A 27,945-nucleotide genomic window follows, 5' to 3' on the forward strand; every position below is an offset into this window, starting at 1 on the left:
TACATGAAAAATTCAACTTGGATTCACATGTTGGCTGTATCTAGACTGAGTCCCACCTGTATATATATTTTCTTTGGCTAGAGCAGTGTTTTATTCATTTTGTTTTAAATTTGAATGTTTCTAAATGAAGCAGATGCTACCTGCTTCAATATGTTTCAAAATCTGAAAATATCCACAGTAAGAAGCATATGTTATATTGTTACTCAGACTATTCTCTCTCTTTCCCTGTTCCCCAACAACCCCACCACTCATATACATGCACACATATGCGCACAGACACACACACACAAATACAAAACAGTCCTTACACTTACTACATTTAGGGGATGTGTTCTGATTTGTTCTATTCTATTTTATTCTTTCATTTTAAAGGGCTGGCCATGGCCCACCGAATTCAATCTGATGTCTGAAAACCACACTCTCTTACCCTGTGTAAGCACCTTTCGTTCCCCTTGGCATTACACCTTTTCATTACCTACCCTGCCCTTAAAATACATATGCATTTATGATTATTTAACTGGAGAAGGAAAATTTCTTCTAAAATCTGAAGTGGAAATTCTCAGAAACTAACCAGCTAGCCAGAGTGAGACTATAACAATGTCAGTAGGGGAGCAACATTTTAGATCCAGAAAGGGAAGATAAGTAATATACATATCACTATTCATAGTTAAAGACCAGGATAGCCAGTGAACCTTGAGAATCAGAGAGCGCGCTTTTGGCCCAAACACAAACTGCCTTAAATAGTGGATATATATAAAAACAAATTGGTTTAAGACAATTCCGCTACTCTTCATCGCTACTTGAAAAATATCCAACCCTCAAACCATGGCCTTGCATAACTGAAGAAGTAGAAGCCTATTTTGTTTTTTTGTGTGTGCGTGTTCGTTTTATAGAACTAGTACATTCTAAAGTATACGAAAATATTACTTTTTAAATCAGTTTTAGTGAGTACAACATTGAGCAGCTTCCTTTCCTCAAGGAAATTCCTTAAAAGATAACTGACATACTAACATCTGACATACTAACATCATAGAGAGTTTGAGCAGTAACAAAGTAATTACAAGACTTTTGTACTGATGTTGCCTGCATTCAACCTCATAATTTTATGTCCTGAATTAAATCACAGAACATTTGATATATCATCAGCCCATATCTAAAATACATAGAGCCAAAGTGAGAAAAAATTTTGCAAACTTATGACTTTTTTCTTAGGAACAGCATGTAAAATAAAAGACTTGATATTGCAAATCCATCTTCTTGGAAGAATTAAAGTTGCTATGTAGATGTTCAGGAATGACAACTATGGGAGGATTTTGTTGTGGAAATAGTTAAAGCATGGTTAGGCATGACAGATTTATTTATTTATTTTATTTATTTATTTTAAATATTTTATTTATGTGGCAGAGAGAGAGAAAGAGACAGAGAATTCTGAGAGAAAGAGAGTGAAAGAGCACAGGCAGGGGGAGCAGGAGAAGGAGAAGTAGGACTGAGCGGGACTTGATCCTAGGACCCTTAGATCATGACCTGAGCTGAAGGCTGTTGCTTAACTGACTGAGCACCCAGGTGCCCCTGGGCATGACATTTTAATTCAATGGTTAGATAAGAGGAATCATCTTTCTACATATCTCTTTCTTGCTTGTTTTCTTTTTATTTGTAGCAGAAAGATATTTCCATGGCAGTGGACCTGTGTAGGAGGCACAGAATAAGGAAGTCAAAAAAGATTGAAAAAAGAGAAATTCTAATTTGAATAGGCAGTGGCCAAGCTGAAAGGTGCGGAAACCAACTAAAAGGTGTGTTGGAGATTAATGTTTTTCATGACATTTAACTGATACTATCAAGATTGAAGAAAATCCTACTTTTAGAAATGCATTTTACTTCTTATTAGTTTGGAAGACTTTAATGCTCTTTCCCCCAATTTATAGGAAAGACCAAAATATAAGTAATATTTTCATTTAATCTTGATAGATAACTGTATACAAAGCAACCGAATATTCTAAGTTTTTGGGACAGGCCACATTTCAAATCTTCTCTCATCCCCCAAAATATTTATACCTGTCAGTTCATATTTCCTGATCTGTGTTATTAAAATATATTCACTCTACCAAAGATAACAATGTATATGAGAGCATTGACTTCATTTTTATAAACATGCTCTTGTTTTGGATCCTTCTTATTCAAAACAAAATTTTCTTCTTTTTCTTTCAACCACATCCCTCCACTAAGAATAAGAAGTATTGCTAACAGTTGTTATAATCAGAAATGCCAAAATTCTAATTTTAAGGCAATGTCAACCTAAATTTCATGGTAGACCATCAAGTATTAAAGAAGTGATACATCGTGGCATTTCCATTAAATATATTCATAATTGTATGTTTTACTTTTTGTGGATTCGAGCTTCAGAGAGAAAACTTTCATAACCAATGAAAGTTCGTTATGCCAATGAATTATCCAGTAAACAACTGCGCTTTTATATGGTAACAAGTGAATTTTGAGAAATGAAAAACTCAAGCAATATGGATTTTTCATAAAATAAAAAATGACCAAAAACACTTTTTGCCAAATATTATGTTGTAAAGTCAAACTTAAACATGTAACAACTAGAGATGACATTTACTTGGATGGTTACTTGTTCATGCAGTGAAGGCTACATTAGAAATCAGTATTATTAGAAAAAATAAAAAAAAACCAAAGTTTGCCAGTTTTGCATTTTTAATCAGATTAGGAGAGGAAGTATATAATTGGGAGAAGCAGTATAAGCAGTGTAGGTTGGCAAGCCAACTCTGAGCACCTTCAGAATTGCTTTCCAATACTGGCTGTGCCACTGCGAACTGTGTGATGCTGTTGAGAACATCTTCTAAGCCCCTTGTGAGGATAAAAAGAATTACCCTCTAAGGTTCTTAGCACATTGAAAATGTAAATACTAGTTGTCATTGTTACTTTACTATTATTAGCTACTTCGTCTGCAGCTTTGGTATCTATAAAGGCAAAAATAGACTTAAGCATCAGAAGCATCATGGCCCTCTTTCCCACCACTTGGAGAGAGTTTAAGTGAAGGCAACATAAAAATAAGCTGAGAGAAGAGACCAGAAGATTCCAATCCGTGACTTCCATGTTCCCAATACCTGCTTGCATCCCAGACTCTCTTGCAATTTGATTAATCTTTTACTCTCGACCAAATTTAGATTGACCCAGATTTCTATCATTTGCAACCAAAAGAGTTCACATTAAGAACTACTGAATAAATTTAAACACAGGAGCTTGAAAGTTGCAATTCAGACACAGTTGGTAGAGTGTAATGGGGACCAAATAATTGTATCCTGTTCTACCTTCATGAGTTTGGGACAAATTGAGAGATAAGCACACGGAGGACATAAAAATATTAATATTACTGAAAAAAATCAACCTTGATTCAGTGTGCATGGACTTCCAGTTCTGGACCTAAGAATTAAGTTTCTCATTGGTCACAGTCAGAGCTAGGAAACCACAAGGTCTCTGAACAGTTGGTTCCTTTAACTTAATGCATGGAATTGAAACAAGTGTGCATTCTATAGATAGGCTGGCTGACTCAAAGAATACCTGCTGGGAAGCCTCTATCTCCTCCAACGGGAAGGTAGGTGAAATCCTCAAAGAAAAACTGACGCTATTGTTCCAATTGAATTCCCATCTGAGGCCATGGCATGCTGTGGTTACTCCCTAAAATAAAAGTATCTCTTTGAAATATCATGGGAAGACTTTGGAATTGGATAGCATTTAAATTTTATTCCTTCACTTCTTAAATAAGCCATTTAACATTTTAAATATAAATCTCTGAATCTTTAAAATGGAGAATGATGTTATCTATATCCATGTGATGTGATTGTGAAGGTCCTATGAAATGTGGGCGAAATAAAATGATTTATTACATAAAGGTTTTAAATAGCTGTAATTTAATTTTTAATTTAATAGCAATTATCAAAGTTTGAGTTGACGTGTTAGATGCACTCTATATAGAAAATGTCATAATATTTCTCTTTCTTACGTCTGATTATATCAGTCTCCAAACCCTTATATTTCAGTCTGCTATTATTGGGATTCCTTTCTAACCTTCAAAGTTAGGTGAAGATCTCTATGCTGATATGACAGCTCAAGATCACTCAGTTGAGATTGGATGCTTTATCACCACCTAGTATCTCATGATCTTTGCTGAGTATGGAGACCCCAGACTTAGAATTCACCCAATCTGTGAGCTGCTACCAAACAGGGAAACTAAAAAGGCAAGGAACCTATAGAACTCCACCTCTAGAAAAATTATGGATTCTCTCTCTTCCTTAATGCCTTATCTTCTCACCCCTCCATTCTAGCTTACTCCTACAAAGATACAGACAAAACTGAAATGCAAAAGCCAGGGTGGATGGCTATCTATTGGCTTTTGGTTTGTAGCAAAAAGGTTGGCTGCCTAGCAGTTCCGTGTGCTTGCCTGAATTCTTAAAACATAAATGAGTATATACAATTAAGAAATAAAACCGGGCAGCCCGGGTGGCTCCGTGGTTTAGCGCCGCCTTCAGCCCAGGGTGTGATCCTGGAGTCTTGGGATCCAGTCCCACATGGGGCTCCCTGCATAGATCCTGCTTCTCCCTCTCCCTGTGTCTCTGCCTCTCTCTCTCTCTATCTCTCTGTCTCTCATGAGTAAATAAATAAGATCTTTAAAAGAAAGAAAGAAAACTGAAACAAAACAGAAATCGGTGTATCTGTAAATTTTCCTAATTGCAATATTTAATTTATTTCCATTGGAGATTTAAAAAATGTAATATCCACATAGAATCTGTCTTACAGAAGATGAAAGTAGTGTATCCCTCCTCTTTTTCCTTTTTCCTCTTTGGATAAAAGTTTTATTAAGGGAAAATAATATTTTATATATTTTTGGGTTTTAGTTGTCTTAAAGTGTGTAGTGAGAAAATATATACTTTCAAAATATAATAAAATCAAACTATTTCAATTCTGATTTTCAGAATGACTTCAGTATAGTGTATTCCAGCTCCCTATGAAATGAAAACCATTTTTAGGGAGGTGACAAAACACTCATATTCTAATCTTTTGCTTTTAAACTTGTTTCTAAATCAATTATTACTCCACAAAAGCAGATGCTGAAGTTTCCTGGAGGGAGAAAAAAGAAAAGGAAACATTAACCTTTTAAAAAATAATTTTAATCCTTGGCTATTTGAACCATTCTGGGAGAACAGGAAAAATTTTAAACTAGCCAAGAGAAAAACAAAACAACAACACAAACTAATATCAGCTGAAGCAGAAGGTTCTAATTCATTGGAACTTATTTATTATATGCTTGAGAGATCCTGTGAGCTGCACAAAGCTGAGTATTAATACATGGGCAACCACAAGCCAGACAAGGCAGATGTTGCATTAACCAAAACTCTCTGGAATTGGAGAGCAGCTGTGTGGTTTGAGATGGCCATTCTGGCACATAATTTATGCAAGGACCAAAATAGATACCACTCTACATTAAAAATAATAATAACAAAAATAAAAAGAAGGACACTTAAGGAGAAAAAGAGCTAAATTGCATTGTAAGAGCTAGCTAAAATCAAATTATATCCCCTTAACAATGGAGTAGTCAATCATAATATACGAGAATTAAGGTTTTCCCCAGGCAATAAACCCTAAATTCCCAGAGTCAATTGAAATGTAAATCACCTAGCCATCATTTTAAATCTAATATATCTTCATTAACCTAAAAGTATAGCTAGCCAATGCAGAGTCCATCTCAATCATAATTCACAATAGTGCTATTAATTCACAAATGACTTCTAAATTCTCATCTGTCAGGAGAATTAAGACCATGACAGCTCTAACATTCCATTGAGTAGGCTGCATGCTATAATGGAAAGAGAATCTGACCGAACCAGAGTCTCTCAACATCGTTAGTTACTAGAGAAGGTTTTTTTTGTTTTTTGTTTTTTTTTTCAAATTTCCTGGCCCTCAGTTCCTTCAACTCTAAAATGAGAATATCCATATTAGTTTTCTCATCTATGTTCTACTCCTCCCTCTTGAACCTACACTGGTTAGTTTTCCATTTCTATCTCTTTTCTGAGAGAGCTCTTGCCAAAGTCACTAATAACTTCTGGTGATGAGATCTCCAACCATATTTTATGTGATTGTCAGCAACACTTTACAGAGTATATTCATTGAACTTGACTTTCTAGGGCAACGCTTTCTTTTGGGAAAACTCCTGCTGCTTTGGCTATTCTTTCTCAGTCTTCTTTCATATTCTTTTCTTTATTCTAAAATAATAATAATAATAATAATAATAATAATAATAATAATAATCTTCAAAATGAGTGTTACCATACATGGTGATTTATGTTTTGAGAACACACAAAGTATCTGAGAGTTTCATTCCCTGCAATCTAATCAGTCAACTTGCTGCAGTTTAATATATATTGACAAAAAGTGTAAGAATCTGTTTTATTACTCACAACAATGGTAGTAGCCAAAGTACCATTGTTGGGTCAATCACCTTAGCCCGGTTCCCCTAGGGTGATGTGATAAAAGCTAGCTGCTGTGTATGCAAACAGAGTGTGTTAGAGGAGAACAAAATTGATATTAGGGAGCATGATCTTATATAGGAGGCTGTAAGCTGACCTACCCATTCTCCTTTCCAGAGAGACATTATCTCTATTACCCTGATAATACAAGTATATATGCAGCTCTTGAGGGAGAGGACTCTTTTTATTATTCTGGAATGTACAAAATTTATTCGAGGTTGAGGGGAGATCCTTATCTTTAATATCCTGGAAACTAAGCAAAGCAAATCTTTGGGGAAGAAGATATTTCTACCTTCCCTGCCTGCTTGCTTATACAAAAATACTTGAATATGCCATTGGGAGCAAATTAGTTGTTGTTAATATCTACACAGGAGAGCCCAATGGAAAACTGTCTCCCCAAACATAAACTTACTTGCTTTTTAAATAATGAAACTGTTGTTTGCTTGCCCTGATCTGGCTTTGCCATTGAAGGTAGCATTACTTTTGATGATTTAGAGTTTAGAATAGTTTCCAATTTCATGTTGGCGTATTCCACAATAATATCCACATCTTCTTCACTTTGCAATACTTTCATTTAAAGGCCAGAAAGAAGTGAAACCTATAGTGAATATTCAAACACTGAAAACCACCTGTGGATATTACTGTGTAGCATTTGAATAATGCAACATTTGGATCTCCTAGCAAGTTTAATAGCATCATGCAAAATTACTTGCAGAAATTGCCAATTTAAAGACATTCTTCCTAAATACATTACTTCTTAGAACACTGCTCAGTGTTTGCAAAAGGTACATTATGCCCTTAAACTTATTAAAAGTTATTTTATGTGCAAGAATGTTTCGCTGTTAGCCACAAACAGGACCAAACACATTTGCATAAAATATGGCAACTGCTATGAGTGTAGTGACTGCTTCTCTCCTGCCTGTTCTTGATTCAGTTCATGCAGATATTGGCCTTGAAATTTATGGTCATATGTTAGCGTTTTCTGTTTTTTTTTTTTCCCCCGTCAATTTGGTATTAGTGGATTTCTTCAAGTTTTGTCTTTATGTTGCCTGGTAAGCTTTCATATTTTCAGAATTATAATACATTTTTCACACTTTTTCAATCTTTCAATTGATTTTGTTTCTCTAACTTCTGGACTTGAAAAAATATACATACTTTGTCAGGATTGTTGAGAAGAAATTCCTGTATGGAAATGCTACCCTACCACAAGGTTGAAAAGATTTTCTCTTACATTTTCTTCTAGAAGTTGTATGGTATTAGAATTTGCATTTAATCTTATGATCCTTGGGGGATCCCTGGGTGGCTCAGTGATTTAGCGCCTGCCTTTGGCCTAGGGCGCGATCCTGGAGTCCCGGGATCAAGTCCCACATCAGGCTCCCTCCGTGGAGCCTGCTTCTCCCTCTGCCTGTGTCTCTGCCTCTCTCCATCTGTGTCTCTCATGAATAAATAATTAAAATATTTAAAAAAAATAATCTTATGATCCACTTTTTTAAGCAGCAAATTTATTATCATATAGTTTTGGAGGTCAAATTCCAAAAATAGGTCTCACAGGGCTAAAATCAAAGTGCTATCAGGGTTTTATTTCTTTGTGGAGGCTCTAGAGGAGAATCCATTTTCTTATCTTTCCAGCTTCTGTAAGTTAATGGATTCTTTCTATGTCCAGAGCCAAGAATGTCTAGTCAAGTCTTGCTTACATTCATCACTATGCTCCCACCTTCCACATTTGAAGACACTTGAAATTACACTTGACCAATCCAGATAATCTAGGGTAATCTTATTATTTATTTAAAAGACTTTATTTACTTATTCATGAAAGACACAGAGAGAGGCAGAGATACAGGTAGAGAAAAAAGCAGGCAACCTGTGGGGAGTCCAATGTGGGACTCTATCCCAGGATGCCACGATCATGACCTGAGCCAAAGGCAGATGCTCAAACACTGAGCCACTCAGGTACCCAGGGTAATCTTATTTTAAAGCCATCTGATAATTAAGCTAACTTTAAGTTAATAATTATGCTAATCTTATGTACAGCACAAGGCAAGAGTCGATGTTCATTTCTTTCCATATGAATATCCAGAGTTTCAGTACCATCTGTATCAATAAGGTAAAATATATGCAAATCTTGAAGTCTTTTATTTTCTGAATTACCTTGATACCTTCTTTGAAAGTCCATTGGCAATACATATTTGGATTGATTTCTGGATTATTCTTTTCTATTTCAAATCTATATGTCTATTATTTCATTAATTCCATACTCTACTGATGACTACAGCTTTAAATCAAGTCTTGATATCAGATAATTCCTACAATTCTCTTTTGTCTTTTAAAATTGTTTTGGTATTCTCAGTTGAATTTCCACATAAATTTGAGGATCAGTTTGTTAATGTCACTACAAAAATGTTTAAATTTTTATTGGTATAGAATTTTATCAAGAGACTAATTTGCAGAGAATTGATATCTTAATAATATTGAGTTTTGCAATTGATGATGGCATACCTTTTTGTTTAAGTCTTCTTCAATTTCTTACAGAGTTCTGTTCTGCCCAACAAAAAAGTTTTTCATAATTATTCATGATTATTTTCATAATTATTAAATTATTAAATTTATTACTAAATATTTATACTTTTAAAGCCAATGCGACATAAATGGCTTAAAATTTTATTTTAAAATCCTGTTTATAAAAACAATCAATTCTTTAAAAGTAATCACTTTTTATAAACCAAAGTTATACCATATGATCTTGCAAAATTCACGTATTAGTTCTGGAAGTTTTGTTTTTTTTTTTAATATATGGATTCCTTAAGATTTTCTATCTAAATGATTGTGTCATCTGCAAATAAAGCTAACTTCCTATTTTTATATGGATTTATTTGTTTTCCTTGCATTGTTACAGTAACTGGATCTACTAGCATGATTTTAATAGCATGAGTAACATTAGATACCCTTGTCATATTCCAAATTTTTGAAGAAAAAAGAGTGTTTAATATTCATTATTATATATTTTGGAAGTGCTTGTTTTCAGCTTGTTGAAGTTCCCTTCTATTCCTTGTTTGCTTAGAATTTTAATCATAAATATGGGACTCCTGGGTGGCTCAGCGGTTAAGCATCTGCCTTTGGCTCAGGGCATAATCCTGTAGTCCTGGGATCGAGTCCCACATCGGGTTCCCTGCATGGAGCCTGCTTCTCCCTCTGCCTGTGTCTCTGCCTCTCTGTCTCTCATGAGTAAATAAATAAACTTAAAAAAAAAAACAGAAAAAAAAGAATTTTAATCATAAATAGATGTAAAATATTTTTTCTGCATTCTGTGGCATTCAGATTCTATGATTTCTGATAAAACTCCACACCTGTTTGCATTGTTGTTCCCTTTATGCATGTGACATTTTTTTTCTTGTTATTTAGAATTTTTATCTTTACCACTGGTGTTTAGCAGTTTGATTATGGTGTCTATAGGCATTTTTTTTATTTAGTTTTTATTTAAATTCAGTAGTTAACATATAGTACAATATTAGTTTCAGGTGTACATTTTAGTGATTTAACACTTACATAAAAGTACCTAGCATGCTACCTTTTTTTTTCCTTATTTCCTGTTTGTGGTTAGCTGAGCTTTCTGAATCTGTACATTGATTTGTTTGTAAACTGCTTATATTACTGAAACTTAGTTTTGTTATATATTGATGCATTTTCACCTTTCTGACTTATTAAATGAAACAAAATGTTATGATTTCTATGCATCTTCAGCTATTTAATTGATGAAAACGAACAAACAAAGAAAAAGCATGTAACTCTAGTATGTTTTTATTAATAGCCTGAGAGCAATAGTCACTTGAGACTTCCTGCATCATAACTAGAAATGCTAAAATTAAATCTACCTCATTGCTTTAAATGCCATCTCTAAGCTAATGGCTCTCAAACTAATATCCTCTCACCACAGGCACACTATATTTCCAGCCCACCAGCCCAAGTGATTCTTTTAACGCAAGAGACTGGTTATGCCAAGCTTCTGCCCCAAATGGTCTAGTTAATTCCTCATCTCACTTATTGTAAAAGTCTAAGTTTTTGTAATGATCAAATGCTGTATATGATCTGTATTCCACCCTCAATACCTATCTCTCTGACTGCATCATGCAGTTTCCTTCTCATTCTTTCTACTATAGCCATACTAGCTCTTGCTACACACTAAAGACTCTCCTCATTCAGGGCTTTGTGGTTGGTGTTCCTTCACCCGTGATGGTCTTTCTCAATAGCCCCCCATCATGTTCTCTCATGTCCATCAGATGTCCACTCACATATCTCTTAAGCAGTGCCAACTTTGCTGAACATCTTCTGTAAAAAAGCAAATTTCAGCACTTTGTATTTCATTATTACCACTGTTTGAAATACTATTTATTATACTGTTTATCATTTGTCCTTCCCAAGTAGAAGGTAGGGAATTTTAAGTTTTCATTTTTTATTTTATTTTTTTTTTACTGTTCTGTTCCTAGTGCCTAGAAGATAGATGAAGATACAAGAAATACTTAAAAATATATATTTGTAAATGAATATAAAAATGAACAAAGGAGGCTTGGTTATCTTGAGCCCTGGTTCAAATATCTTACTAAAATATCATTAGACTTTGATAAAAATATATTTTCAATGACAAATGGCAATATTTCTTAGTGGATAAGATCTTTACACTTTAGATCGAATGTCTGGGGCACTTACCTTTCAGAGTAATTCTTTTTAAGAATCCTTAAGATTTTTATTCATTTGTCTTTAATCACTTGGCAGGCACCTCCTTCATGTACCAAAGATTTTTATTTTAAAAAGGAAAAAAAAATATAAAATTTAGCAGCATTAAAAAAGAAACACTACAACTTTCTTGGATATTTTATTACTGAATCTTTCATATCGAGGAAAAGTGCCTTGGGCATCTATGCAGGCTGAAACAACTTATCCAAAAAAGAGTTTTCATTGTGCTAGACAAAATCCAAATAATAGAGTAACCTGACACTCAGTGGCTAACTGGTATGGAGTAGAACAAAGATTTTGAAAATATATTTCCTCTTTGAGGATAAATTAAATATAAATAGAATTTTTTAAAGCAGTGAAATCCCCTATTGGTATACATATGAGTTAATTTTGTAAGAGTTGTGCCCATCTGCGAGAGTAAGCATAGTGGAAGAGTGTAATTAGTGCCAAGTGCTTTAGTTTATATGGAAGAATCACAGTGCCTGGGGGTGGGGAGGGGGTGCCCGGTGTGTAGTTGGAGCTCCAAGAATACTTGATGATATAAAAATGAAGAAAGACTAACAGAGAGACAAAATATTGACTTTCTTTCTCTTCTTCTCTTTTCCTTGCATTTCACAGCATTAACAACAATATGCTTCACACGAGGAGTTCCAGTATAAAAGTAATGGTTTAGTGTTGCCTTACTCTTTAAACCTTACCAAATGAGTTTTTGCCTAGTTTGCGAACAATCATGTAATAATTTCTTATTGTCATCCTGGTGATGGGTAAATGATGCAATGAAATGAGAAATGATTATCATTTTGTTAATTCCTCAAACATATATGATGAATATTGAATATTGAATATTCATATCACACTGTTGTCCTCCCCAGTGATTATAAAATGACGCATTTAAGATTGTTCTCCATCTGGCTACCACTTATTAACATTGATCAAGGAAGATATAATAATTATAACATAATATAATATTTAATATATGTTTATGTATAAATCTATGAAGGAAACATGTATATACTAACACACATATATGTATTGGTGTGTGTGTGTGTATATATTTAATATATATAGTGGATATGGATGTCCACATCTAATCTATATTCATATCTACTTACCTATCTAATCATATTTTTCACAACAGGTGTTTGATTGTTGCTTATACAGAAGCTCCTTTAAATCCCAGCTTGCCTTTTTTCTTTCAGTTTAGAATTTTCCCCTTTTCTTCAACTAAAGCAATTATTTTCTTTCTGAAAAAGAATAAGCGTCATTTACCATTGCCTTTTAAAAAATGACATCTTTAAAATAGCTTTCTTTTGTTATTGAATACACATTTCTTTTGGAAAAAGGAAAATGTGTCATAACTCAATTGCCTTAAACTGGAGAGAGAACTGGAGAAGAGAGAGAGACAGAGAAAAGGAGAGAGAGGAAAACAGTGCAGTGGATATAAGATGTTCTAATCATTTAGTTCACGTTAGTTTTATAAAAAATGAAAACGATTCATTTTTCTCTGAGTTCCTTTATTATGCATCAAGTGCAGCACCTGGAACCAATCTCAAGAAACAATTTGTCACGGCATATAATTGTTATGCAGTATATGAAAATCAAACAATTCGTTATGTTGGTTTTCAGAAAAAAAAATAAGCTAAAGATTTCCTTTCATTTCCCCCTTTGTAGAAACATCAGTGTTTCCCTCTTTGTTCAAGCTGGAGATGAATTGACTCTCACTAGAGACAAATGAAGACATATATACCTGTCCTTGTTCTATTGCCTTTTGACTCCTCATTCCTCTAGGGCTGGACAGTCTTTCTCATTTAGGCATCAGAATTTGGACAATAAGCATCATCAACATCAATTTTCAAAAATATCTTTAGTGCACAGAATTCCTATGACATCCCAATTGTGCTTCATAGCTTTTATGGACCTAACCTACCATTTCGTCTAATTATAATCCAATTATAAAGCAGTTTTGTGATTCTTCTAAGGAGTCTAAAATAATGTGAAGTAAGAAAATAAAAATCATCAGTAATTTCACATTCACTGTTAATGAAAGCAGTGGTGGGCAACAGTGGCCTCTAAATGTGCCCAGGACCTATTGTTTGCAGCAAGGGTCAAGTCCTACCGAAGGTGTACCAAGTCCAAGCTGACAAAGTCCAGGCTGCTGAGAACCATGAGGGGTTAGTGGAGGCTGGGCTGACAGGCACTGCAGCAGGAGATTTTGGTGACTAGGCCCAGGCAGGCCTGAGCTCTGCCCTCCATTTATCCTGAGAAAAACCTCCTGAATGTCTCAAGGACAGGAACCTGTGTCATTGTTATTTCCCCTTCTGCAGAAACCGATGGAATCCCAGGATGTAAGTAGAACTGGAGCAGGAGAAAGTTGGTCCTTTAGTCTTGCAATTCTTCCCAGTACTTTCATATTGCAATATTTTTTTCTCTTACAATTTCTCATGACTATTAACAGTTGTATTTTGTATAGAAATATCTAACAATGTAAATTTATGTGAAATATTTTAATTTGGGGGATATTTGACTTGTTTCCAGAACAAACATTTGTCTGAATTGCTATTAATTATGATAGATTAGTAGGAGTTAAATTACCAAGCTAACTTTATTTTATTTTTTTTAAGAGAGGGAGGGGAAGGTGGGGGAGAGGCAGAGGGAGAGAGAGAGAATATTAAACAGGCTTCGCGCCAAGCTCAGGGCCCATTGTGGGGCTCAATCTCACCACTCTGAGATAATAACCTGAGCCAAAATCAAGAGTCAAATGCTTAACCAACTGAGTCACCCAGGTGCCCCACCCGGCTAACTTTTAAAAGTTTCTTGATACATATCGACAGATTTATACTCATACTCTGTAGATATTAACAAACTGATCTACTGTATATTGAACATTATTAATATCATTTGATAATAGCTAATTGCTAAAATAAAAATAAGTTAGCATTGGGTTAATTTGACTATCTTTCCTTGTTAATGAGGATATACATTTTTCATGTGGTTAACAATGATTTTTTTCATATTTCTGAATATTGTCTTTTCATGTAATGTGGCTGTTTATCAAATGGAATTTTCACTGTTTTACTGAGTTGAAAAGATCTTTACATATCAAGGATATTAAAAATTTCCTTTATTGTTTCAAATAATTTTTATCAACTAGGATTTTTTTAAATTTAGTTTTGCTAATTCTTGATGTCCAGAAGTTTCGTCTTTTATGTCTTGATTATTTTTTTTTTTTTAAATTTTTTTATTATTTATTTATGATAGTCATACAGAGAGAGAGAGAGGCAGAGACATAGGCAGAGGGAGAAGCAGGCTCCATGCACCGGGAGCCCAACATGGGATTCGATCCCGGGTCTCCAGGATCGCGCCCTGGGCCAAAGGCAGGCGCCAAACCGCTGCGCCACCCAGGGATCCCCTGTCTTGATTATTATTGACTTTTTTATTATTTCTCCTAACATGTATACTTAAAAGTCTATATACTTCTAATTACAACACCCTTATTTTCTTCAAGTTTCATTATATTTATGATAAACCTTTTAGTTTGCCTCTAGTTGATTTTGTTGAATTTAATTTTTCTATCTCAAGCAATTTTCCTTGCATTATGAACTAGTTGTAATGACGATAATGGTAGTAGGAATAATAGTAGTGGTAGTTAATGTATATTTACTATATGTAAAACACAGTGCTTAGTGAATTGTGTTATTTCATTTATCCAACAATCCTATGGAAGTTTATTATTACTATTTTTAAAATGAGCAAATTGTGCTTACAGTATTTAGAACCATATCTACAAAAAGCTACTAGGAAAACTCAAATACTACTTCTTTTTATTCTCCTGGTGGCACTGTTTTATATGAGACATTCTGAATACACACATACCAGCAAATAAATACTTATTAGCTATAAAATGAATATTTTTAGAGCACAGATTCCCCAAATTAGTACCAGTCAAGCCACTGGCATGAGGCATATATGCAGATGGATCACAGCAGCCCATCACCAGCTGTGCATGTCAGACACTTAAGCCAAGTTTGACACTTGTGAGACAGATGGTGTAAAAGACTATTATAAATATATATTCTGGATTTTTTTAAGCTGCCATAATACTGTCTATTTTGTCAGTGCAACAATTGGCATATCTTACTTGTCATTCATCTTGACTTTAAAGAAATATATAGATATTATATATAATCCTACCTTAATTTTCTGGTCACTCTTCAGGGTAGTTTAAAGTCTATCTACTTAAAAGATTAACTATCTGAGTAATTTATATCTATTCTGACAACCTCACCATCAACCCAGCTAGGCTACATACTATGGAGGAATTATGGATTCTATTCCACCTCTGAAATGAGAGAGAGGTGTTATGGTACATTAAAACAACATGAGTTTTGTGTCAGGAAAACTTAAAATCACATCATGGTTCTATCACTACCTAGCTGTGGAAATATAAGCAAATTATTTAAACTCTCAGCACCTCTGCTTCCTTATAAATTCAAAATAAACAATAGTATCTACTTGCAATATTGATGATTGTGAGAGTATTAATTATATCACTAATAATGGGGATAATAATAAAATAGTCAACAAATTTTATACACATACATAATAAGGGTTATGGCCAGGAGTATGCTGATCGCTAGGTTCTATGTTAAGTGCCTCAAATATATTATTTTCCTTCATATTATCAACAATTATTGGAAGTGAGTACTCTTAATAACTTTACAGATGAAGAAATTGTGGTTCAGAATGTTTTAAAGTCACATTCAAGATTGTATGGGTATTTAGTTGAGAAATGAATACAAACCCAGGTCTAAAGAAAGGATCGCTAAATTCTTCAACCTTCCATAGATCCTGTATCTTTTTGCTACATACTCCAAGGACTCAACCTAATTTATTTTGTTCAGTAGCTGCCACCATTCCTTATATCTTTTGGCATTTTTCTTCCATTAACATGTGGTTCAGATTTTTCAGCAAAGCCAATGATGTACCCTGAGGCCCAAGAAGACAAGTAAAAAAATATTTTTCATTGCATAGATTTTATTATATTTCTTTATGAGAAATAGAAGTTTAAAAAAGTTGGAAAGAACATACATGGTGTGATTTTAAATTTTCTGGAATCTTAAGTAGGCTTTCCTATAAAATTATATGAGGTCTTTATATTTTTCTTGTGAGTCTTATTTGTGATTCCAATGGCTCACAAAGTACATGAAAAAAATGGCAACATTTACTTCCAACTTTACAAAAAAGAAATAACCATCTTGATTATGTATAAACTGGTAGAATTATTGAAAAAAGTAAATTATAGAAAATTATTTTCACATGGAAAATTGTACAATGGGAAAGGAGCTTTAAAAAGTGAATTAAAGTATTATGGACAATTATGTGTTAATAAATAGGTATTTTTTCAATGCATTTAATTTATTCTTTGTTGTGGAATGTAGGGCTACTTTGGCAAAATCTGCAATGCTGTATGCACAGAATTATGCCCCTAAAAGCTGGCAGTCATCCGGAGCATGCGTTCTTAATATCTTTACTCAGAAAAATGAAACTATAAGGATATGGAAAACTTTTAGAATAACCTCTGTCCAGGAAACACATATTAAATTTCCTAGATTAAGGACTATCCAGTTCACAAAATATGGTGAACTCATTGTTGAATGTGTACATTTTATGTGTGTGTATCTCTACTTAGAAAAATGAATCTATAAGGATATGGAAAACTTTCAGAATAACCTCTGTCCAGGAACACATATTAAGTTTCCTAGGTTAAGAACTATCCAATTCACAAAAATATGGTGAACTCATTGTTGAATGTGTATATTTTATGTGTGTGTATGTTAAGGGAGATTCTCTAATCAACACTAGTTGCAATTTCTCATGTTTACTGATGTCATGAGCTCTTAGTTTTAAACTTTAGCCTGATCTATCAACCACAGAACCTAACTGGAAAACCATAAAATTTATGAACTGATGATTCTATTCCTCATTAGAAATTACTCCTTTTAAAGTTTTATCGTTCATTTTATAGTTTTATGATGTCAAGTTACCATACATGTTCTAATAGAATTCACATTTTTGCACTAGAGCCATTATTCTCTAAATTTTCAGTAACTTTCTCACATGGAATAAAATCTTTGTGGTCAAATATCAAGGATTCGTTTCCTTTAAAAATAGGCAGACAAAGGTTATATTAGTGAGTCCTTGAAATGACCCTATCTGTGAGTCTATTGCAACATTTTATTATTATATGGAGTTTATTTGCTCACAAATTCATGGTTGTAATTTGACATACATTATATTCTTTTCAGTACAAATTATTGAGATTGCTGTCTATGTCATTGGAGCTGTTGATTTAACACAATGTGAAATTGAGAACTGTTATTATTCTTTAAATTCAACTTGGATCAGCAATTTGTGTTATTATGATTTCTTCTAGGCTCAAAGTTCTATACCTCTATTTCATCTAGTCAGACACTAAAATTAATTTTTTACTAGTAAGTGTTTCTGATGATGAATATAATATACATTGCATTCTGATGTAATGTATGTATGTATATATGCCATAAATATGTGTATATATATATATATATTTTTCTAGATCTAGAAGATTATTTCTAATCTTCATAAAAGGTATTTTACATCCATTTGTACTGCATCTATGTGGTCTAATTTCTAGTTTTTCACATTTAAATTAATCTATCAAACTTTAGTTTCTCTAGATTAGTTATCTAGAGAAAACTATTAGTTATATTATTATAACTATATATATATTATATATATTTATATATAATATATAAATATATATAATATATATTTATAATTATATATTAACTATATATTATATATAATATTATATATTATATTATATTATAGATTATTAGTTATATTAGTATTAGTTATCTAATGCTAAATAATAAATTACTTTTAAATCTAAGCAAATTAAAACAACAGAGATTTATTATTTTTCAGTTTTACAGGTCAGTAACCAGGGATTGATGGAGCTGGATGTCTCTGACACATGGTGTCTCATGAGGTTGTGGTAAAACTGTCAGCCAGGGCTGTTTTCTCATTTGAAGGCTCAATTGGTGGTGGATAATTTTCCAACCTCACTCATGTGGCAGTTTTCAAGTCTCAGTGCTTTTCTTGCTATTTCTCAGAGACTTTCAGGTCCTTGCACATGGGTCTCTCTGAAGTCTGCTTGTCATGACATGTCAGTTGGCTTCCCAATAGATCCAGTCAAATGTGAGTGAACCCAAAATTGAAGCTGTGTTGTCTGTATAAGCTAGTCTCAGAAGTGACATAGCATCCTTCTGCTTCATTCTGTTCATTAGAAATGAGTCACTAAATTCAGCCCACATTCAAGAAGAATAAAATTAATAATCATCTTTTGAAGGGAGACACTTTAAAGTGTGTGGACTTATTATTATTATCATCATCATTATTATTATGAGAGAGAAGAAGTTCAAGTGAGGAGGGGAAAGGGAGAGAGAAAATCTTAATTAAGCAGGCTCCACTCCCAGCATGGAGCCGAATTTGGGGCTTGATCTTGCCATCTTGAGATCATGACCTGAGCCAAAATCAACGGTCAGACACTTAACTGATTAAGCCACACAGGTGCCCCTGTATATATATTTTTAAACCACTGCACCCATTTTATGTATTATAGTCATAGAAGTCATCCTTAAATGCCATTGTTTTGAGCATTCCATGGTATCTTATTTTCCTAGTCTATCAGGTAATGCCTGATTCAGTGTATGCCTGGAAAGCTGTACATCATCGAAACCAAAGAAGGAAAATAACTTTAATCCTGAATTTCTGATGCAATCAGATGTGTGTATATAGAAGAATCAACCTCCTACATTATTCAAATACCATATCATGGCAGGAAACCGGGGAGAGCTCATAGGCATTCCTCTTCAGGGAGAGTTCTCCTTTTCACACTGTGTATTAATGACAACTTGTATACATTTGCAAGTATCTTATCTGTTAATCATTGTTCTGAACACTTTTGGTGCTTTATTTCACTTCATTCTCAAATCAGCACTATGTAGTCACAAGTATATTTCTTATTTTATAGATAAAGAAATCTAGATTTAAAAGAGTTAAGTAAATTGCTCTAAATCTTAGGTAATAAGGAGAGGTGCGGGATTAAAATACAGTCATCTCTTAACCAATAAGCCTTTTCTTTTTGAATGCTACCAGAGTGATGTGCCCATGATTTGACATTTCTCCATATCACATCCATAGAAGAGTTTTCTTTTACCACCACTAGAGAATGGCTTCTTTACTAACTTGTATAAATCACCGATAGTCTTTATAAGTTGTCCTATAGTCCAAACATGCACATAAACTGAGTTAAGTGCTTTTTAAACCATAATGTTAAACAAAATGATTTTTGAAGGGTATTTGTTGTATTCAGGGACTAAAAGGAAAACAGAAATGATTAAGTAGATCTGGCAACAAGGAAAGAGAATGAAACAGGTAATTTGAAGGGCAGAAAGAGGAAATTTTTTCAAGGCTGTTGACCATATGAAGGTAAGATTGTTCGTTCTCTGGAACCTTTTTCTTAACATGGTGTTGGAAATTAGGCCACCTTTATAGGCAGATTCAGGATATAAACATCAAATGAATGTGACAAACATTTAAATAGGAAAATCTTGCTTGAGTCCTTCCTTATTTACATGAGTACTCATTTCATATCAGCTTTACACTCTTTGATCTTGGAAATACTTATTCATGTCTTGTAAGCTGAGTTGGAGACACAGTAAGCAGCTTGCTCAAAGGTTACTTAGCTAAGAAGTAGCAGTTCAGAAATAAAATCTATGTTTGTCTAACTTCAAAGTCTATGTTGTTTCATTAAATCACACTGTCTTCCTAAAAATAAGATTAAAAAATTGTTGTAGTCTCTCTGAAGAAGCATGATGGCCCCTGCTTCTGCCCCCAAACTGATCTGATGTCAAGGCTAAAGATGCCACTCACACACATGCCAAAAGGATCTGAAAGGTTTATTGCCTATGTAATGAGGCATTGGTGGAAAAGCAGGGCTGGTCCTCAAAGCTAGTCTGAGCATGGCTTGAAAGAGCAGGAGAAAGACACTGGCTTGGAGTTTTTGTGGTGTTTAGCAAGTGAGAATGCAGTGAGAGTTACCACTCTGGCATGGGCCTGTGTGACTTTAAACTGCCACAGGCACTAAAGGAGGGAGTGCTCAAAGTTTCTTATCAACTTGCCAAGATATTTAACAGAAGGAGAAGAGGACAGAGTGAAGCTTCAAAGATGGCAGCCCTGAAACATAAAAAAGTGGAATCAGCCTCTTTCATTACTCTTCATACCAGATGCTCAGTTGATGACAAAAATGTACTATATTTTATCCAGTTGAGTAAGAACTTGTTTAAATAAGCCACTATTGTGTTTAGGAGGCTTGCAGCCAGATGTCAGTAAGGCAAGTGAAAGTTCTATTGAATGCCTTGTTCAAGAGCCCAACATTGCGTATTTGGGGAAATAAATTGGGTCGCTTCTGATAATGTGGAACTGATGTAGAACTCCACAGAGAATAAGAAGTGTTTTGATGGGGACTTGTAGGGTGACTTGAATATGTACAGAGATATATGTGAACTTGATTTGGATTTTGAATATCTATAAGGCAAGAAATTGCCAGAATTCTTTACCCAAAGTGGGCAACCTCAGACAAGGAATTGTTCTTATTACTGCCATGGGCCAGGCCAGACAGCAAAGCAAGATCATTGGCAATGGCTCAAGAATCAGTAAAAATGTGCAGATGAAGCTAATTGCTGGCCAGGGCATCAGTGCTAAGATGATTACTTGAAATCTGGCCAGCTACTGACCTTTGTGTTTATCCTTTATTGGGATTATCCCAGTTAAGGAATAAGAAGCAGAAGCTCTCCAGTGAGCATAGTAGTGATTCCATCAATAAAATATATAAGCTGTCATTGTTGCTTGCTCAGTTTACCCCAAGGGACTTTCCAGATAGTCAAGGGGTTAAAACGAGTGGTGGACTCTTCTGGCACAATATAGGACTGGAATGGGTGGGAACACAGCATTAAGGCTATAGTTATCCACTGTGAGTCTCTTTATTTCCAACTTAAAAAACAGACCAAATAGGTCTCTTAAATGGAGAATCCATGAGGATAATTGCTCCTTTTCTAAATAGGTCTTGTGTAATGGGTTTCAATCCTGGAAAATCCTATTTTATTTTACATGGAGCTTATTAACTTTTAATGGGAGGGAAGGGATAGGTCCAAGAGAGTCTGATGGTGTCAAGCCAATTGGTAAGTGCCAAAAATTAATTTTAATGTATTACTCATTGCATCACATTGTCCATGTTCACTACCCAATGTTTTAGGACTATGTGTGCTGGGATCATAGGAATTTAGATAGGCAATAGTTCCAATGGCTAAGGTGAGGCACACTTGTTTGTCCTCCCTTTCATATTTATATTCCCCTAAGATTATAAGGAGTACTTTGTTGAAATTTAGTGGAATTGCTCATATAACTGTAACTTGTACCCACTAATGATTAAGGCCATGAAGGCTTTCTAATTGGTGCATTTTTTCAGATGTTAACATTAATTCAGGATATATTTTGTAGATGTGTACAAGCCAATCATAACCATTTCATCTTTTTGTTATATAAATTCTTTTAGTAAATTTTGGATTTCTAATTCTGTTAAATTGTGGACCTCTGTTTCAGGTTTTTGTTTTATTTTTAATTTCCTCCTTCACCTATATGCAAGTTTCTGAGGGACTTTGTTTTGTTTTGTTATTTGGTCTCATCTCCCTTAACATCTCTCTTTCTCTCTCTCTCTCTCTCTCTCTCTCTCTCTCTGTGTGTGTGTGTGTGTGTGTGTGTGTGTGTGTGTAGGTTACTGGATAGACTATGAGGGGATTTCTCTACCTTGCAATTATTTATAAATTCCTTCCTCCATATAGCTTCAAATCAGTATTATCAGGGGTAAAGTTTTCCCCCAGGGATATGTTAAACTCATTGGTTGCGCCACAGAGTTGCTATGTGTTTTCCCTATAACCCTAAGGATAAGGGTGTTTTCTGGAGATAGCAGCAAAATGCAAAGGCAGCAGCAAAGGCATTTTGTAGAGTCCTAATAAGACATCTACCCTTAGGAGTGTGGACCTTAGTAATTCAAATCTTCAGATAATGACTGCTCTTTACATAGTGCTCTTCTCCCTCCATATGAATGACTGTGCCGTGGTCACTTATTGGACAGGGTACTGTATAAACAGGACCAATGTCTGGTGAGGCACATAACCAACGGTCAAAGGATAAGGTTATTTTCCTATAGTCTAGGGTTAGTCACAATTTATATTGAAATCTGGACATATTGGGCAGCCCGGGTGGCTCAGCGGTTTAGTGCTCCCTTCAGCCCAGGGCATGATCCTGGAGACCTGGGATCAAGTCCCACATCAGGCTCCCTGCATGGAGCTCCCTTCTCCCTCTGCCTCTCTCTCTCTCTCTCTCTGTCTTTCATGAATAAATAAATAAATAATAAATAAATAAATAAATAAATAAATAAATAAAATCTAAAACAACAACAAAAAAGAAATCTGGACACATGAATCAATCTAAGACACACGGATATGCCTGGGAATAGGTATATGATCCAGAGGCACAATAAGAAGCATCTAATTTCAAATTCTTGTCCCTAAATGTTAGTTATCAAAATATCCAACTTAGGTAGAATTCATTAAATGCAGCACAAAGCAGCACGGTTCAAACGGCTTGCTTGTCAGCTGGTAGCAGAGCCAGTTAGCAAGCCAAAACAAGAAAAGAAATACTGCTGGTAGTGGTTGCTATTGTCCAGACAATCCTGTTCACAATGTCAACAGTTGTGGCCACTCTTAAGATTCAAAATTTGGTTCAACTGTCAGAATGGATGGAAACACACACACACACACACACACACACACACACACACACACACACACAGAGTCTCATTACTTACATAATGAGTATTTCTAGGAAAAGTGGGGCAGGCCTCCAAAGCTGATCCCAAATGGCTTAAGAAGATAGGGAAATGTGACAAGCTTGGGATTTTCATGATGTTTGAGGTGTGGGGCAAGGTTTGAGGGCTCCTGTGTCATTAGACACTTGTACAGGTTGAAATTCTTATTGTCATTAAACGAGAGGACACCTGGGCTTTCTTAAATGTTTGGCAAGATACGGAACAGAAGGAGAAGAGAAGAGAAAGGCTTATCTGGTGCTGACAACCAAATACCAAATAATGCAATTGGATTGCAAAGATAAAGACATTTCATCATTTTACCTAGAGTTTAGAGTATTGTGGGCAATACCGACCTATAAACATGAATAACTGTAAGCTCACAGGAGCGAGGAACAATATAAGCTGTATGAAAGGATCCAAGAGAACTTATTAATTTGGATAACACAGCTAAATAACCAGTTAGATCTTTGTGGGATATCATTTGTCAAGATGACAGATTCTTCTCTACCAAGTATGCCTGTTTCAATGTTTAACTACTTCATGAGTTGGATCCTCTTTTCTCTCCTCTAGAACCTGTGTTGCCTTGTGTTGACTAATAGAATGTGGACTAAGTGACACTGTTGTTACTCCCAAGATTAGATATTTCACTCTTGGAACTCAAAATCATCATTTTGTATGGAAGACTACTCTATGGCAGGATAAGAGGGCCAGCCTATGAAGGAAAACAAAGATTCCCAAGATGACAGCCAGTATCAACTGCTCAACACGCAGTGCTTCCAGTCACAGTCTAGCCATCAGATGATTACAGCCACATGAGTAACTCTAAACAAGACCAAAGGAAGAAATTTCCAGACAGACAACCCAAGGGAGTTATGAGAAGTAATAAATAGTACTTGCTTTAAGCCACTAAGTTTAGATGGGTTTTGATGCTTAACAATGGCTAATTGATGCATACTGAAAAATAATTCAGAGTGGACTTTCAAATAAACTGTTGTTTACAAAGGGAGCCCCATGCAGCTTCCAGCCACACTATATATGATACATTCAATAACCTGCATGTATAAATGTTCAGGAATTTGGGATAGCACTGTGCTTCAATCATTGTTCATATTAAAAATACATGAATTCTTTATAAATCTATTTTGTATAGATTTCAATTCAATTCATTTTATTAAACTTTTAGGTTATACCAAGCCCATGTTAGTGGATATAAAATAATTAAATTCATGCTATTAAGAAACAGATGTATTTTCTTTAAAATAATCTGGAGCTTACTAAAGGGGAAAATTTTAAAGGAGAAGACAAGCAGAAGACAAACTATATTTCTCTGCCTTCCAGCTCTAGGACAACTAATTGTAGAGAAGAAATCCTATATGTCTATGTATTGAAGGAGTTCTGTGTACATTCTGTTTGCAGCATCTTTCCCCCTCCTTCCCCTTCCTTTCCCTTATCGAATCACCTTCTTTCTCCATGCAGCTTTATGCTACATTGTCCAATCAGGTTCTCTTTAAGAGAAGTAGGAGGAGACAAAGCTCAGAGAATTCATTCCAACTTCAGCAATGGCCTAATTCTAGGGTTAAAATGTAAGCTAGAACAGTGTTAGAGCTTTCTCTGGGCATCTATAGTACCGTTGCTTCCCGTGGCCAACTGGCCTAGTGCTTCTCATGGCTTCTCAGTATTGCTATTCCCTGGGAGCATTAACCATCCCTGAGTGTTCCCTCAATTCTCTCCAGACTTCTATAAAGGGTCCTTTCATTAAAGACAGTTCCTCGGTTAAATCCACTGAGTCTACCATGTTTTTCTGGTGGAGACCTTGGTTGTTACATTACCCAGGAAATACTTTCAAGTGAAAAAGTTTGTTGAAAAGCAATGTAATAAAAATAAACAAACAAAAAATTACTTACAATAATTACTACCCTTGACCCCACAATCCTTGGCATTTTATGCAGGACCTACAGGAAATCTTCTACCTTTGAGATAAGCTAAGAGAGAACTAAATTGCTCTAAGGAAGGAAAGAGGTGCCAGGTAACATGGTTACTTATGAACAGAGGCAAAGGAAGGTTAGCTAAAACCTGGGGCCTGCCGGGCCTGGAGGAGGCAGCAAGCAAGAGAAGACAGGCAGCCATTGAAGGAAGAGTGGTACTTTGGGGATACATCTATCTATCTATCTATCTATCTATCTATCTATCTATCTATCTATCATCTATCTACCTATCATCTATCTATCTATATCTATCGATCTATCATGTATCTATCATCAATTAGATGATAGATTTCTTTCTGCAGCATCTGAATTTTGTAAGTGTGGGTAAAATTTCTAATCAGAAAATTAAACAGCAAAGATAATACATGCTAAATATTAAAGGCAACTTTCTGGTTGTGTAGGGAAGGATTAGAGCATCTCGGAAATTCAGTGAGACTCCTGGCTTGAAGGCTGAGACAGATGGTATCTAGACTGTCAGGTAAAATGTCCTGAACATTGTGTCTAGCACAGGTATTATGTCACCAGACTTAATCCTCAAAACAAATCTACCTGACAGGTAATATTATCTCCTTATTATTGATGGGGAACACGACACGCAGACAGGCTGAGCAACTTGCTGAAGTTCACATGGCCTGTAAGTGTCAGAACTGGGATTTGGACCTGATGCCAACTCCCTCCAAAGCCTGACATTTATAGCTTCACTCTAGGCTTCCCAATGAAATTTATGAATATTTAACGGTGGGGGCAGACATATCATAATGGTTGTAGATTACTTTTAATTGCGGAGATCAACGTTAAAAGAGTAAGTACATCTGCTGTAAACCTTACTTGATCTTGTTAATTTACAGTGTTGCTTATTCTACCTAAAACTTCTTGAAATAATATGAGTTGCTTCATCCTTTTACACATTTCCCCTTTCTTTCCTCTTCCATTAAAGATTAACAAATAAACTAAGCTTACATATATTAGACTATGTAACAACTAAATGCATTTATTTGTAAGTTTCCTACAACATTTTTTTCCAACAGTTTGTTAAAATTAATAAACCAGATATTGTCAGATAATCCTTTTCTGCACCATTTCTTTTTTTATGCATCAACTCATCCAATACAAAGAAGTCTGCATGCAATGCTTTCCCTTAAAGTGTAGATGGCAGCAGAAGTACAATTATTATAAATATTTAGCACAGTATATTTACAAATGGCTTATGAAAAACATACAATTTTAAAAAGTCTTGAAATCTGACAAATTACATAAGTTTAGAATTGGTTGGTGAAATATTTGTGTATTAGAGTATGTTTGGTAATTACTTTATATCATTTAGAGTACAATGATCTTAACATAGTTTTAATTTCAAGGATTCACTCGATATAAATAAGAGTTAATGATATTTAATATAGATTACATTTACTAAACCCAGTTTTTCACTTTCCCCAATTTCTAGATTTGTGAATACCTTTAAACCCTTATAGGAAAAAAAGGAGATAAATAGGGTGAGGTTGAGTGAGAAAACGTTTTGAGACCATGTGAATTAAGAAATGCTAACATTAATTCTGCCTCTCTGGTTCCTTAGAGTAACCTGCAATTATGTGTTGGAGATTAAAAGCATCAACTCTAGCAGATGAACATCTTTAAAAGGTATTGTAAGATAGCTACTCACTAATTATTCATTGATTGTACCATCTATTTGAGGCACTATCAGATTTAATATAAAGGAATAGGAAAAAAGCGACAATGTATTACCGTAAAGTACATATTCCAATCAGGTAACATTGACTTTTTGATCTGGTCTTGCTAAGAGTAGACTGTTTCCTTCACATTCACTAAACTGCGGCCTCAGTGCCCTGGCAGGAGCAGCTGGCAGGCTCAAATGAGGTTACTGAGGATGCCAATAAGGGGGCTATGTACAAGATGTGGGCGGGTAGAGGGAAGTGCCAGAGCAGGGAGCTACAGACAGAGTCCTACCAGCCTTAGACTTTGGACAAGTGAAGGGAGGTTAATTAGAAACCTAAGCCAGTAAGCTGAAGCTATGAGGGTTGCTGAATAGGAGTTGCAGTTTTTAATGAGGGCCAGGTACCTGAAGACACCCAGCCTGAAGAAGCCAGGAGGATAATTGTTGTATCTTACTCTCCTCCTGGTCACAGTTCCTCTGCCGATGCTTCCTTTTTACTGAAACCCAGCTTGAAGACACTGGGTAAGAGAAGCCTAGATCAGGGTTCATGAAGATCAGCTTCTGCGGAGCAAGAGAAGCAGAGACTGCATTTGGAGGGGTAAGTAGAAAATACCCTGCATAATCACTGCATTAGTCTGCTAAGGTTGTCATAACAGAATACTACAGTCTGGATGAGGTAAATAGCACAAAAGTTTTTTTTTTTTTCCTCCAATTCCAGAGGCTGGAAGTTCCGAGCTCAAGGTGTCAGTGTGTGTGGTTTCTCCTGAAGTCTCATCTCTTGGCTTGCAGATAGCTGACTTCTGGGTTCCTAAGTGGTCATCTTTCTGTCCATGTCTAATCACCTCCTCTTGTAAGGAGACCAGTCAAATTGGATTAAAGCTCACTCTGATGACCTCATTTAATTAACTCTATAAATATTTTATATCCAAAAACATTCACATTCTGTGGTCCTGGGGGTTAGGACATCAACAGGAGAATTCAGGGGGATACAATTCACCCATAACAACCACCAACTCTATTATCCCAGGAAATAAAGGGAAAATGTGGGGA

At 35.0% G+C, this 27,945-nt stretch overlaps 1 long non-coding RNA gene across 1 annotated transcript; it reads left to right on the top strand.

The window, feature by feature from the left end:
• Positions 1 to 3,489: 3,489 nt before the first annotated feature.
• LOC121501795 lies at positions 3,490 to 27,432 on the top strand. Its single transcript, XR_005990688.1, has 3 exons — positions 3,490 to 3,610; positions 26,797 to 26,861; positions 27,368 to 27,432. It is a non-coding gene; the product is annotated as an uncharacterized LOC121501795 (long non-coding RNA).
• Positions 27,433 to 27,945: the final 513 nt, after the last annotated feature.

Source organism: Vulpes lagopus, chromosome 11 (assembly GCF_018345385.1).
Source record: "Vulpes lagopus strain Blue_001 chromosome 11, ASM1834538v1, whole genome shotgun sequence".
Classification (NCBI taxonomy): Eukaryota; Metazoa; Chordata; class Mammalia; order Carnivora; family Canidae; genus Vulpes; species Vulpes lagopus.